This window comes from Ranitomeya variabilis, chromosome 2 (genome assembly GCF_051348905.1).
Source record: "Ranitomeya variabilis isolate aRanVar5 chromosome 2, aRanVar5.hap1, whole genome shotgun sequence".
Lineage (NCBI taxonomy): Eukaryota > Metazoa > Chordata > Amphibia > Anura > Dendrobatidae > Ranitomeya > Ranitomeya variabilis.
Window position 1 is genome coordinate 583,382,211 of NC_135233.1, and position 13,989 is coordinate 583,396,199.

General features: G+C 46.9%; 1 long non-coding RNA gene across 1 annotated transcript in view; it reads left to right on the forward strand.

Annotated features, from left to right (window-relative positions):
• LOC143807138 (uncharacterized) overlaps nt 1–13,989 on the forward strand; it is a 22,213-nt gene continuing 8,224 nt past the window's right edge. Inside the window, exons 1-2 of the long non-coding RNA XR_013221657.1 lie at nt 1–50; nt 235–279. This is a non-coding gene — a long non-coding RNA (uncharacterized LOC143807138). The remainder of the gene's footprint in view (nt 51–234; nt 280–13,989) is intronic.

Sequence of the window (13,989 nt, forward strand, 5' to 3'; positions counted from 1 at the left end):
CTTACGTGTACCCGGCTGCACTCCAGAGGATAAAGAGTGCAGTGCCCTGAGTGAGTACAGAGACTTGTTACCGGCGTGCGGTCACCCAGGGAAACTGGACAGAGGGAAGTTCGGCCTGTGTATTGACTGCGTCATATAGCCATGCATTATAAATGGACTGTATGAAGAAGCCGTATACTATATTGCCTGTGTGAAGTAACACAATAAAAGAACGTTTTGTTTGAACTTGTTTAGGTCACTGCCGTTTCACCGATGCCCTGGACTATGGGAAGCTGAAAGGTGAGATCCTTGCTAGACTGGGGGTTAATACATATGTGCGGGCCCAACGGGTGTTCCAGTGGTCCTTTTCCGAGACTCGCCCTGCCCGATCTCAGGCGCATGACTTGCTCCAACTGGTTAAAAAATGGCTTCAGCCTGAGACATTAACCCCATTCCAGATGGTAGAGAGGGTGGTGGTTGACCGCCTGGTGAGGGCTCTGCCAGCAGCCATACAGCGTTGGGTGGGACAAGGGGACCCAGGCACTCTGGATGAAGTGGTGGGACTGGTAGCGCGATATACAGCCACTCAGGACTTTATACGGGACACTGCTCCATTTCGGCTGTCACGTAAGGTTTCCCCAGCCCAGGAGCCGGGGAAAACTAAATCTGCTCGTGCCACAGCGATCAGGTGTTGGCACTGCCAAGCAGGGCTGCCACTAGAAATTTCGGGGCCCCATACTGGCAAAATTTTTGGGGCCCCCTTGAGACTCCGCCCAGGCTCCACCCCAGCCCCGCCTCCAACCCTCGAACTGTCCACAGCACCACCGCTGTCTCTTGGAAAAACTCCACTTCTCACCAATCACACATTCAACAGTTCCCATCACCAAATCACACACATAGCCAGCAGATTTTGTTTTGGCCAAAAAGTTTTTTTAATCTGCCACGATGAAAAGGTAGACTCTTTTGGCCGGGCCCTACTCTACTCTAACTTATTAAACATTTGTTAAAATATGTAATACAATTTAGGTATATTTTTATTTATTTTACAATTTTTCAAATGACCAATAATACCACATACAAGGGACAAATACCACAACACCATGACCAGACACCACATTATCACCACATAGTGACCTATAATACTATCTACAAGGAATAAATACTGCCACACCATGTGCAGACCACATATTACCACCACAGAGACCGAACAATATCGCATACAAGGGACAAATACCACCGCAGCATGTACAGACCACATATTACCACCACATGGTGACCAACTACATACAAGGAACAAATACCAACACAACATGACCAGACCACATATTACCACCACACGGTGACCGAATAATAGCACGTACAAGGAACAAATACCACCACACCATGACCAGACCACATATTACCACCACATAGTGACCAAATAATAGCACATACAAGGAACAAATACCGCCACACCATGGCCGGACAACATATTACCACCACATTGTGACTGAATAGTACAATACTGATCATTAATAATAAAAAAAAAAATACTATCACCATAAGTGCCATTATACATAGGAGATCTGTACTTAGTATGCAGTGTCTGTGTACAGGTAAAACAGTGGTCACCGGTGCCATTATACACAGGAGCTCTATATATATTGTCAGTGTACAGGTAATACAGGGATCACCAGTGACATTATACACAGGAGCTCTGTGTATAGTGTCAGTTTACAGGTAATACAGTGATCACTAGTGACATTATACACAGGAGCTCTGTATATAGTGTATAGTGTACAGATAATATAGTGATCACCAGTGACATTATACACAGGAGCTCTGTATACAGTGTATGGTGTCAGTGTACAGGTAACATACTGACTCACCAGTGATGTCTCTAGCTGAAGTCCTTCATCTTTGCGTTTCTTTTTAATCCAGCACAGACCGCCATCACTTCTTTCAGCCAGGACTCGTCTCTGCATAAAATAACAGTTATCTAGAGCACTGCTTCCAGAGCACATTCCCCACTTTTTCCCTTTCTTCTACACTACACATCTGAATACAGACATTCACCCACCATTAATATATACTGTAATTGGTTATTATGCAACCCACCATTCCAAATATAAATTATAATACGCCACTGAGCCCCATCTAGCTATACATAGCCACTTTCCCCATTTAATATATAAATTAATTAGCACCTGTACTTTCCCCCAATTTATTTCCAGTCACTTTATCCTCAACGATCCCACTTTGTACCTCCCGCTCTAACCCTAACTCCGATTCATTATAGTTACATGCCCCTTCTGCCTCAATTCATTGTCATGTCTTCTCTCTCTCCCACCCTCTATTCATTATCAACTGCTCTACCCCACCCTCAAAATTCATTTGCTCTCCCCACCTTCAATACACCATTGGCTCTCCCCACCCCCACCTTCAATTCAATTGCTGTCCACCGTCCCTCACACTCACTTGATGTGCAGTCCCCATCACCCCCACTTCATCATTTGCAGTCCACCTTACTTCATCATTTAGTCCCCTATCCCCCCTTCACTTCATCTGCAGTCCTCTATCATTTCATCATGTGCAGTACTCCCTCAAACACAATTCATCATCTTATATAAAGAGGAGAACCAAGAGTATACTAAATATACCATTTATTATATCAGAAATATTCATACATTATAAAAATGGATATTATATTTAGAGTACATGTTAAGTAAACTACCCAGGTGAGTAAAATTGACCAAAGGTCCACAGAGAATTACAAGGTATAGCCAAATATAATTGAACAGGCTATTGCAATACACAAACAAATGGTGGCAACTCAGTTCACTATCTATCATAGAAGACTATCATGTTACAGCTCAGTATTTGTTCAATGAACCACCAGCCATATTGCTCTGCTTGTATCAAGTAAACAAGCCTGTTTTTGTATCAAAAATTAGTAGTAATTACCCATTGATGTTATCCAGCTCCTGTGGGGACCTCGATCACCCCAACGCGCGTTTCGCGTGCTTGTAACAGCCTCGCTTCCCCCTGAGGAAGCGAGGCTGTTACAAACACGCGAAACGCGCGTTGGGGTGATCGAGGTCCCCACAGGAGCTGGATAACATCAATGGGTAATTACTACTAATTTTTGATACAAAAACAGGCTTGTTTACTTGATACAAGCAGAGCAATATGGCGGGTGGTTCATTGAACAAATACTGAGCTGTAACATGATAGTTCACTATCTATCATAGAAGACTGAGTTGCCACCATTTGTTTGTGTATTGCAATAGCCTGTTCAATTATATTTGGCTATACCTTGTAATTCTCTGTGGACCTTTGGTCAATTTTACTCACCTGGGTAGTTTACTTAACATGTACTCTAAATATAATATCCATTTTTATAATGTATGAATTTTTCTGATATAATAAATGGTATATTTAGTATACTCTTGGTTCTCCTCTTTATATAATTTGTGTTATGAGTGATTCTAAATAGTTGGATATTTTCATTGTTACTGGTATCTTTCTAATGAACAATTCATCATCTGCAGTCTCCATCACCCCCACATCATCATTTTCAGTCCCCATCATCCCCACTTCATCATTTGCAGTCCCCTATCATTTCATCATGTGCAGTGCCCCCTCAAACACACTTCATCATCTGCAGCCCCCTATCATTTCATCATGTGCAGTACCCCCTCAAACACACCATCATCTGCAGCCCCCTATCATTTCATCATGCGCAGTGCCCCCTCAAACACACTTCATCATCTGCAGCCCCCTATCATTTCATCATGTGCAGTGCCCGCTCAAACACACTTCATCATCTGCAGTCTCACTCTCCCCCACCTCACCCATTTAAAAAAACAAAAATAAAAATGTTTTTTATACTTACCTCAGTCGTTCCGGGGCATCTAGTGTTTCCAGCAGTGAAGCAGCAGCTAGAATGTATGGGCTGCTGAGAGGACCTGACAGGAGCCCATACATTGTAGCACATTCACTACTGAGATTGCTAGAATGTATGGACTGTAGTCAGGACCTGCAGGGAGCCCATACATTCTAGCTACAGCCGAGCAGGAGCTGCGCAACCGACAAGGTAAGGCTACGTTCACATTTGCGTTGTGCGCCGCAGCGTCGGCGCCACAACGCACAACGCAAACAAACGCAGCAAAACGCATGCACAACGCTGCGTTTTACGCCGCATGCGTCCTTTTTTTGATTGATTTTGGACGCAGCAAAAATGCAACTTGCTGCGTCCTCTGCGCCCGGACGCGTGCGCCGCAGGGACGCATGCGGCGCAAAACGCAAGTGCGACGCATGTCCATGCGCCCCCATGTTAAATATAGGGGCGCATGACGCATGCGGCGACGCTGCGGCGCCCGACGCTGCGGCGCAGACCGCAAATGTGAACGTAGACTAAGACGGCCGTGCACAGCTCCAAAACGGCTCCCGGGCCCCAGCGCCGACATGTGCGCCGCAGTGCACAGTATTTTAGTGCATGATGGGGCCCAATCAGTAGAAGCACAACAGTGGGGCCCCGGACCTGCGGGCCCCTCTGTGTACTGCTGCTGACCGGGCCCCATACAGCAGTAACGGCTGTAATGCCCTGATGGCGGCCCTGCTGCCAAGGGCCTGGTCATGTGGCTGCTAACTGCACGTTGGTGTCTGAACCCATGGACTGCAGGTATGGTCGCCGTATTTCTATGTATGCTCAGCCAGTCGGTACCACCACTACAGGCACCGCCGATAGCGAACCCCAGCTGTGTCAGGTACTTGTGAATGGGTGCCGAACAGAGGCTCTCCTGGACACGGGGAGTAAAGTGACTCTGGTCCATCATTCCCTTGTTGCTAGGGACAACACCAACGGACAGAAAGTGGAGGTGATGGGTATCCATGGGGAAATCCGGGAGTACCCGACCGCGGAGGTCAATGTTTCTACACCATGTGGAGACATTAGACATGTGGTGGGAGTGGCAAAGACCCTTCCCTATGGGACTGTGTTGGGAAGAGATTTTCCCCTGTTTTGGTCCCTGTGGGAGACCAGGGTAAACCCTCTCATGGAAAAAGTTGTTTCGGGCGTAGAACCCGAAGATCCTAAGATGTATGCCACAGTGGTCGCCAATTTAGGATTAGTGTAATCCCGATAGGCTCCCTCTAGAGGTTGTGGCAGTAGAGGGACCCAATTGAACCCTGAGCTGGAGGTGTTCCCTGGTAAGGTTGGGACAGCTCAGATCCAGGGTCCTTTTCGGAGGCGCAGATATAAAAGACGCAGGTATGAGAAGAGCCGAGAGTGTATGATCGCAGAGGCGACTGGGGACGTATGCACGAGGAACCCTCTGGCACCGGTCAAGGATGGGTGTTGTGAATTCTGTTGTGGGTTCTGCTCTTGGGCTTCCTCCGGTGGTTATGAGTGGTAGTGCTGCTGTTTGTCCTTCACAACAGTCATCAGCTGCTTCCACTTTGGACGGGGCTATTTAGTCTGGCTCCTTCCTTTATTGAGTGCCAGTTGTCCATTGTTTTCTAGGGATCCACATCTCTGCTTGGTTTCTCCTTCTGGATTGTCCAAATCATCAAAGATAAGTCCTGGCTCTGTTTTTGCAGTCCACATGCGGTGGACTTACTAGTTCTGTGAATTGCTATGTTTTTTCTTGTCCAGCTTTGTCTGTGTTAAGATTTACTCAGCCAAGTTGGAAGCTCTGGAGTCACAGAGTTACCCTCCATGCCTTTAGTTAGGTGTGGAGATTTCTCCAGTCACCTTCCACGACAGCGGTACTGGAGGATGTCTCCCCGCCCTAATGGGGGACAGGAAACACAAAAGAGGTTAAATACCCTCCCCTTCCTGCCACCTCCAGTGTTTTTCCTGTCCCCTATGGGGCATGAAGAGGTCCTGTAGTGCTGCCGTGGCCGGCGATCGGAGCACGCAGTTTTTACTTACAAAGCCGGGCAGCCTGGGTCGGTCTCCTCCCTGCGGTGCTGCTCCCGTCTCTTCACATAGTGTGGACTCGGGACCCCTTTCCCGTTCCTCCCGCGCTCCTTCTGGAGTAAAGCGGAACGGTGGTGTGCGGCCGGGGTCCCCGCGCGGCTCCCCGGCGTTCTTCCTCTCCTGCTGGCCGGAAATGGTGGACGCGTGAACCGGAAGTACCCCGAACTTCCGGTTCACGGCATGTGCGTTCCAGCGGTGGAATGCACGCGCGTGCTACAGAGACTATTGGTGGCATAGCGGTTCTTCCCCTACGCCCGGGACCGGGAGAGGAGGAGGAGCACATAATCGGACGCAGCAACCTCGGTATTTAACCCTGGTTAGTCACCTCCAGGTAAGGCCCCCTGTCTATCTGTCTGGACTACAGTACTGACTGACCATGGAAGGTGACAGACCTGCCTCTGCATCTGCCGAGCCCTGCGTCTTCCCTCCTACTGTGAGTAGTGGGTCAGGTCCCTTTTTCCCTGTTTCCTTAGGGTGCTATATATTTAGTCCCCTTCTCTCTCTTTTTTAGGGAGACAAGGCCTCTGCCCCTAGGAAGGACAAATCTTCCAAGAAATCGGAAGATCGGAAATGTGGTGTATGTGCGTCAAAGCTTCCTTCCTCATATAAGAAGAAACTTTGCCAGCCCTGCACTGAGGAAGTATTACGCTCTGAACAGCCATCCTTGTTCGAGAGCATTAAAACCCTCATTAAAAAAGAAGTTCAGTCCTCTGTATCGGCCCTCTCCCAGTCTCTGTTACCTCAGCCACCTCCGCCTAAAAAAAGGAAGATGGCAACGGTAGTTTCTGATTCAGATTCTGGTGAATGTCATTCTTCTGTCTCAGAGGATTTGTGGGAGAATGAGGGCTCCACTTCTACCCCTAAAGAGGAAAATAAAAAATACTATTTTTCCTCTGATGACATACGCGAGTTAATCAGTATGGTCAGGGGGACAATGGGCGTTGAGGAGGAGGAGGACAAACCGTCAGTGCAGGATGAGATGTTCGGCGGGTTAAAACCGAAAAAATTGAAAGGGTTTCCAATACACGAGAATGTGCAGAGTCTCATTCTTCATGAATGGGAATCTCCTGAGAAGGGACTTACGGTTCCATCTGAGCTAAAGAATCGTTTCCCTCTGGATGGAGACGTTTCTTTATGGGAAACTCCTAAAGTAGACGTACAAGTCTCCAGAGTATCAAAAAAGACAACCCTCCCGTTTGAGGATTCTTCCCAACTCAGAGACCCTATGGACCGCAAAATGGAGAGTCTTCTAAGAAGATCTTGGGATACTTCCACGAATCTCCTTAGAACAAATATTGCGTCTACGTGTGTGGCTAGGTCCCTCTTCCGTTGGCTCCGCACTCTTGAAGACCACCTTACCCAGGGAACATCTAGGGAAGTAATCCTGGATTCCCTCCCTCTTCTCCAGAGAGCTACGGGTTTTCTCGCCGATGCTTCGGCGGAATCCGTTAGAGTGGCTTCTAAATCAGCAGTTCTTTCTAACTCAGCCAGGAGAGCTTTATGGCTGAAGTCCTGGAGCGGTGACATCACGTCCAAAACGAAACTCTGTGCCATTCCCTTTCAAGGCCGCTATCTCTTCGGGCAGGCTCTGGATGATATATTAGAGAAGGCAACAGACAAGAAAAAAGCACTTCCTGAACAGAGGAATCCGAAAAAACGTTTTTTTCGTCCCTCAAAGGAACAACCCTTCCAAAGAGAGTTCAAAGGAAAGGGCAAGACAGGACGCTGGAGCTATCCTAAAGGGGGGAAGGGTAGGAATATCCTGGTTCCCCAGTCCCAGCAAACCCCTGACAAGCAGTGACTACGCCCAGGGAGTTGGGGGTCGACTCTCGAGCTTCATCAACCAGTGGAGTTCCATTTTGTCAAACCAGTGGGTACTCGACACTATTCGGAATGGGCTAAAACTGGAATTCGAGAGCCCTCCCCCTCATCACATAAGGATAACCTCATTGCAGAGTCTCAGCCCTCAGAGCGCATTCCTCTCCGGACTTCGAGAGTTACTCCAGGCAGGAGTAATTTCCCCAGTACCTCAGCAAGAAATAGGCAGAGGACATTACTCTCACCTATTTTTAATCAAGAAACCTTCGGGGAAGTACCGGATAATAATCAATTTAAAACCCCTGAATCGAGTAATAACTTACAGAAGATTCAAAATGGAGTCGGTCAAAACAGCGATCCCTCTGATAGGCCAAGACTGGGTGATGGCTACGGTGGATCTGAGGGACGCGTATTATCACGTCCCAATCCATCCAGAATTCCGAAAATACCTAAGATTTGCAATATCTCGGGATCAGCAGATAGTACACTATCAGTTCAACTCCCTTCCCTTTGGGATCGCCTCAGCTCCCCGGGTCTTCACAAAGATCATGGCAGAGGCAATAATATTCATACGTCTTCAAGGGATTTGCGTAGTACCCTATCTAGACGATCTACTCATTATCGCTCCTTCTACCTCTCGCCTCAAATCAGATGTAACAAAGTCTCTAGAGATCCTGAGATCTTTGGGCTGGATCCCGAATCTGGAGAAATCGGATCTACTTCCTTCCAAAAAGAAAAAGTTCCTAGGAGTCCTGCTGGACTCAGAGTTGAGAAGATCCTTTCTGCCCAGAGAACGCCAACTCGATCTGGTTCAGAGGATAACAGCATTCAGAACTCTGAAAGCTCCTACTCTGCGACATTCCATGTCTATTCTGGGATCTCTAACATCCTGTATCCAAATGGTACCTTGGGCCCAAGCCCACACGAGAGTTCTCCAGACCCATGTTCTAGCATCCTGGGACAGACAACAAAGCTCTCTATCCAAAAGAATCTGCCTCCCCAATCATGTCAGGACATCCCTGACTTGGTGGCTGCATCGCCAAAATCTCCAACGGGGGGTCAGCTGGGACCAGGTCCCACTAAAGACGCTCACATCGGACGCCAGTCAAAGGGGTTGGGGAGCCATAGTCGACGGAACTCATTTCCAGGGCAGATGGCCCCCAGACATCAGAGCAAGCTCCTCGAACTTCAGAGAACTGAAGGCGGTGGAAGAAGCGTTAAAAGCCGCATCCGTGCTTGTTCAGGGGCATCATGTCAGGATTTATTCCGACAACGTGACCACGGTAGCATACCTCCGTCATCAGGGAGGTACAAAATACAAAAAACTAAAGACCCTGGCTTCAAACATTTTTTCTTGGGCAGAGAGGCACCTCCTCTCTATTTCGGCAGTCCACCTGAAGGGATCAGCAAATACCCAAGCAGACTTTCTGAGCAGAAACGATGTGCATCCAGGGGAATGGTGTCTAAATCAGGAAGTTTTCCTCTCCCTAATATCCAAATGGGGGATTCCAGAAGTGGACCTTTTTGCCAACAGTCAAAATGCCAAGGTACAGACATATTTCTCCCTAAATATGACAGACAGAGCACTGGGCATGGATGCGTTCTCTCACCCCTGGGAGTTCAACCTCGTCTATGCTTTTCCTCCGATCCCAATGTTATCAAGAACTCTACAGAAGATCCGATCAGAGCGAGTTACGGCAATCCTGATTGCACCAATGTGGCCAGGGAGGAGTTGGTACAGCGCCCTGTTAGACATGGCTCAGGAAGATCCAATATGTTTACCTCAGGAGAGCAACCTACTTCATCAGGGACCATTACTACATCCAAACCTTCACAGGTTAAATCTTTCAGCATGGCTTCTGAAGCCGAAATACTAAAGGCAAGGGGTCTCTCAGATGAAGTAATTCACACACTTCAAAACAGTAGGAAACCCATAACTAATTCCATTTATGCCAAAGTCTGGAAAAAAATTTCATCTTGGTGCCTTCCTAATATTCCAGACCCCTTTCACCCAAATATTGCCCAGATTCTAGACTTCTTGCAGAAGGGTCTAGATTTGGGACTTAGTCCTAATACCTTAAAGGTACAAATTTCAGCTCTCCGCTCATATTTTGATCAAGAACTAGCCAAACATCGGTGGATCAGACGTTTCATAATGTCAGCATGTAGAATCCACCCCAGAGTTCACAACCATACTCCCCCCTGGGATCTAAATCTGGTCCTTAATAGTCTAACTCGGGATCCATTCGAACCCTTATCAGAGTCGTCTTTAAGGGTTCTTACCCTTAAAACTGTTTTTTTAGTGGCTATTACTTCTGCCAGACGAATAGGGGAATTACATGCACTATCCATACAAGAACCCTATTTGAGGGTGACATCTGATAGTATTATCCTCCGTCTAGACCCTACCTTCTTACCTAAGGTGACATCAGACTTTCACAGAGGTCAGGACATAGTGTTGCCCTCATTCTGCCCAGATCCCTCTAACGTGAGGGAAGAGTCCTTCCACACTCTGGATGTCCGCAGAGTGGTCCTATATTATCTTTCACAAACAGAGAGTTGGAGGATTGATCAAAATCTCTTCATTCAACACTCTGGAAAGAACAAAGGTAGAAAGGCGACAAAAAATACAATCGCCAACTGGATTAAACAGGCCATATCTCTGGCATATTCATCACAGAATCTATCACCTCCTCCATCACTGAAAGCCCACTCTACACGATCGGTGTCAACATCATGGGCAGAGAGAGGTGACGCTTCTACGGAGCAGATTTGCAGAGCTGCCACCTGGTCATCAGTTCATACGTTTACCAGACATTACAGACTTGATTTCAACCGGGATTTAACTTTCGGCAGAACAGTTCTGCAGGCTGTTATCCCCCCCTAAGAAATTTTTTGTTGGTACTACTCCAGTACCGGTGTCGTGGAAGGTGACTGGAGAAAATAGAATTATTCTTACCGTTAATTCGGTTTCTAGGAACCTTCCACGACAGCATTAATTTCCCTCCCTATTTCTATGATTCTATCGTTGAGTTCCTGCACCTGAGTGGTAATTATACATGCTACTGTGTCCAGAAAAAACACTGGAGGTGGCAGGAAGGGGAGGGTATTTAACCTCTTTTGTGTTTCCTGTCCCCCATTAGGGCGGGGAGACATCCTCCAGTACCGCTGTCGTGGAAGGTTCCTAGAAACCGAATTAACGGTAAGAATAATTCTATTTTTTGTATTCTCTGTGGTGGATTTTGTAGTATTTTTTATACTGACCGCACAGTATTCTTTCCTGTGTTTTCATTCTAGGTAGCGTGGCCTCCTTTGCTAAATTCTGTTTTCAGTCTGCGTTTGTAATTTCCCTCTCCTCTCACAGTCAATATTTGTGGGGGGCTGCCTTTCCTTTGGGAATTTTCTCTGAGGCAAGATAGTATTCCTGTTTCTTCCTTTAGGTGTAATTAGTCCTCCGGCCGTGACGAGGTGTCTAGGGAGTGACAGGAACATCCCACGGCTACTTCTAGTTGATGTGTTAAGTTCAGGGTCTGCGGTCAGTATAGAGGCCACCTACTCCAGAGCTCGTCCATGCTGCTCCTAGGCCACCAGTTCATAACAGTACAACTGGCCAACAATGAGTTAACCGCATCTCAAAAGAAGGGAAAGAAAGTGCTGAGCCATTTTTTTTTCTGTACTCTGTTGTGTTTTTTTTTTTACCTCTTCACTTCTGGGTGGCTCAGGAGTTAGGCGTTGACATTGATGTTCAGGGACTTGCTTCTCGGGTGGATCAACTTGCTGCTAGAGTACAGGGTATTTCTGATTATATCGTGCAGACTCCTGTTTTAGAGCCTAGAATTCCTACCCCCGATCTGTTCTTCGGGGACAGGTCCAAATTTTTGAGCTTTAAAAATAACTGTAAACTGTTTTTTGCTCTTAATCCCCGTTCCTCTGGTGATCCCATCCAGCAGGTAAAAATTGTCATTTCTCTGTTGCGTGGTGACCCGCAGGATTGGGCATTTTCCCTGGAATCTGGGAATCCGGCCTCGCTTAATGTAGACACCTTTTTTCAGGCGCTTGGGTTATTGTATGATGAACCTAACTCTGTAGAGCATGCTGAGAAAACACTTTTGGCCATGTGTCAGGGTCAAGAAGCGGCAGAGTCATATTGCCAGAAATTCAGAAAATGGTCTGTGCTGACTAAATGGAATGAGGATGCTTTGGCGGCAATTTTCAGAAAGGGTCTTTCTGAATCTGTTAAAGATGTTATGGTGGGGTTCCCCACGCCTGCAGGTCTGAGTGATTCTATGTCTCTGGCCATTCAAATTGATCGGCGCTTGCGTGAGCGCAGAGTTGTGCACACTATGGCGTTGTCTTCCGAGCGGAGTCCTGAGCCTATGCAGTGTGATAGGATTGTGTCTAGAGCGGAATGCCAAGGATTCAGACGTCAGAATAGGTTGTGCTTTTACTGCAGCGATTCTGCTCATGTTATTTCTGATTGCCCTAAGCGTGCCAAGAGAATCGCTAATTCCGTTACTATCAGTACTGTACAACCTAAATTTCTGTTATCTGTGACCCTGATCTGCTCATTATCGTCATTCTCTGTCATGGCATTTGTGGATTCAGGCGCCGCTTTAAATTTAATGGACTTAGAATTTGCCAGACGTTGTGGTTTTTCCTTACAGCCTTTGCGGAGTCCTATCCCTTTGAGGGGGATTGATGCTACACCATTGGCTAAAAATAAACCTCAGTTTTGGACACAGTTAAGCATGTGCATGGCGCCAGCCCATCAGGAAGATTGTCGCTTCCTAGTGTTACATAATTTGCATGATGCTGTTGTGCTGGGGATTCCATGGTTACAGGTACATAATCCGGTGTTGGATTGGAAATCTATGTCTGTGACTAGTTGGGGTTGTCAGGGGGTTCACGATGACGTTCCTCTGATGTCAATTTCCTCCTCCCCCTCTTCTGAAATTCCTGAGTTTGTCAGATTTCCAGGATGTTTTCGATGAGCCCAAGTCCAGTTCCCTTCCACCGCATAGGGACTGTGATTGTGCTATTGATTTGATTCCAGGCTGTAAGTTTCCTAAGGGCCGACTTTTCAACCTGTCTGTGCCTGAACATGCCGCCATGCGGAGCTATGTAAGGGAGTCTTTGGAGAAGGGGCATATTCGGCCATCTTCTTCTCCATTAGGAGCTGGGGTTTTTTTTGTTGCCGAGAAGGATGGCTCCTTGAGACCCTGTATTGATTATCGCCTCTTGAATAAGATCACGGTCAAATTCCAATACCCTTTGCCTTTGCTTTCTGATTTGTTTGCCAGAATTAAGGGTGCTAGTTGGTTTACTAAGATTGACCTTCGAGGGGCATATAATCTGGTTCATATTAAGCAGGGTGATGAATGGAAAACTGCGTTTAATACGCCCGAGGGCCATTTTGAGTATCTTGTGATGCCATTCGGACTCTCTAATGCCCCATCTGTGTTTCAGTCCTTCATGCATGATATTTTTCGGAATTATCTTGATAAATTCATGATTGTATATTTGGATGATATTTTGATTTTTTTCAGATGATTGGGAGTCTCATGTGAAACAAGTTAGGATGGTATTTCAGGTCCTTCGTGACAATGCCTTGTTTGTGATGGGGTCTAAGTGCCTCTTTGGTGTACAGAAGGTTTCTTTTTTGGGCTTCATTTTTTCTCCATCATCTATAGAAATGGATCCGGCTAAGGTTCAGGCCATTCATGATTGGATCCAGCCCACATCCGTGAAGAGCCTTCAGAAATTTTTGGGCTTTGCTAATTTTTATCGCCGTTTCATTGCCAACTTCTCCAGTGTGGTTAAACCCCTGACCGATTTGACGAGGAAGGGCGCTGATGTAGCTAATTGGTCCTCTGAGGCCGTTTCTGCCTTTCAGGAGCTTAAGCGCCGATTTACTTCTGCCCCTGTGTTGCGTCAGCCGGATGTTTCTCTTCCTTTTCAGGTTGAGGTTGACGCTTCTGAGATTGGGGCAGGGGCCGTTTTGTCTCAGAGGAATTCTGATGGTTCCTTGATGAAACCGTGTGCCTTCTTTTCTCGAAGGTTTTCGCCTGCGGAACGCAATTATGATGTCGGCAATCGTGAGTTGTTGGCTATGAAGTGGGCATTTGAGGAGTGGCGACATTGGCTTGAGGGGGCCAAGCACCGTATTGTGGTCTTGACCGATCATATGAATCTGATTTACCTCGAGTCTGCCAAATGGCTGAATCCTAGAC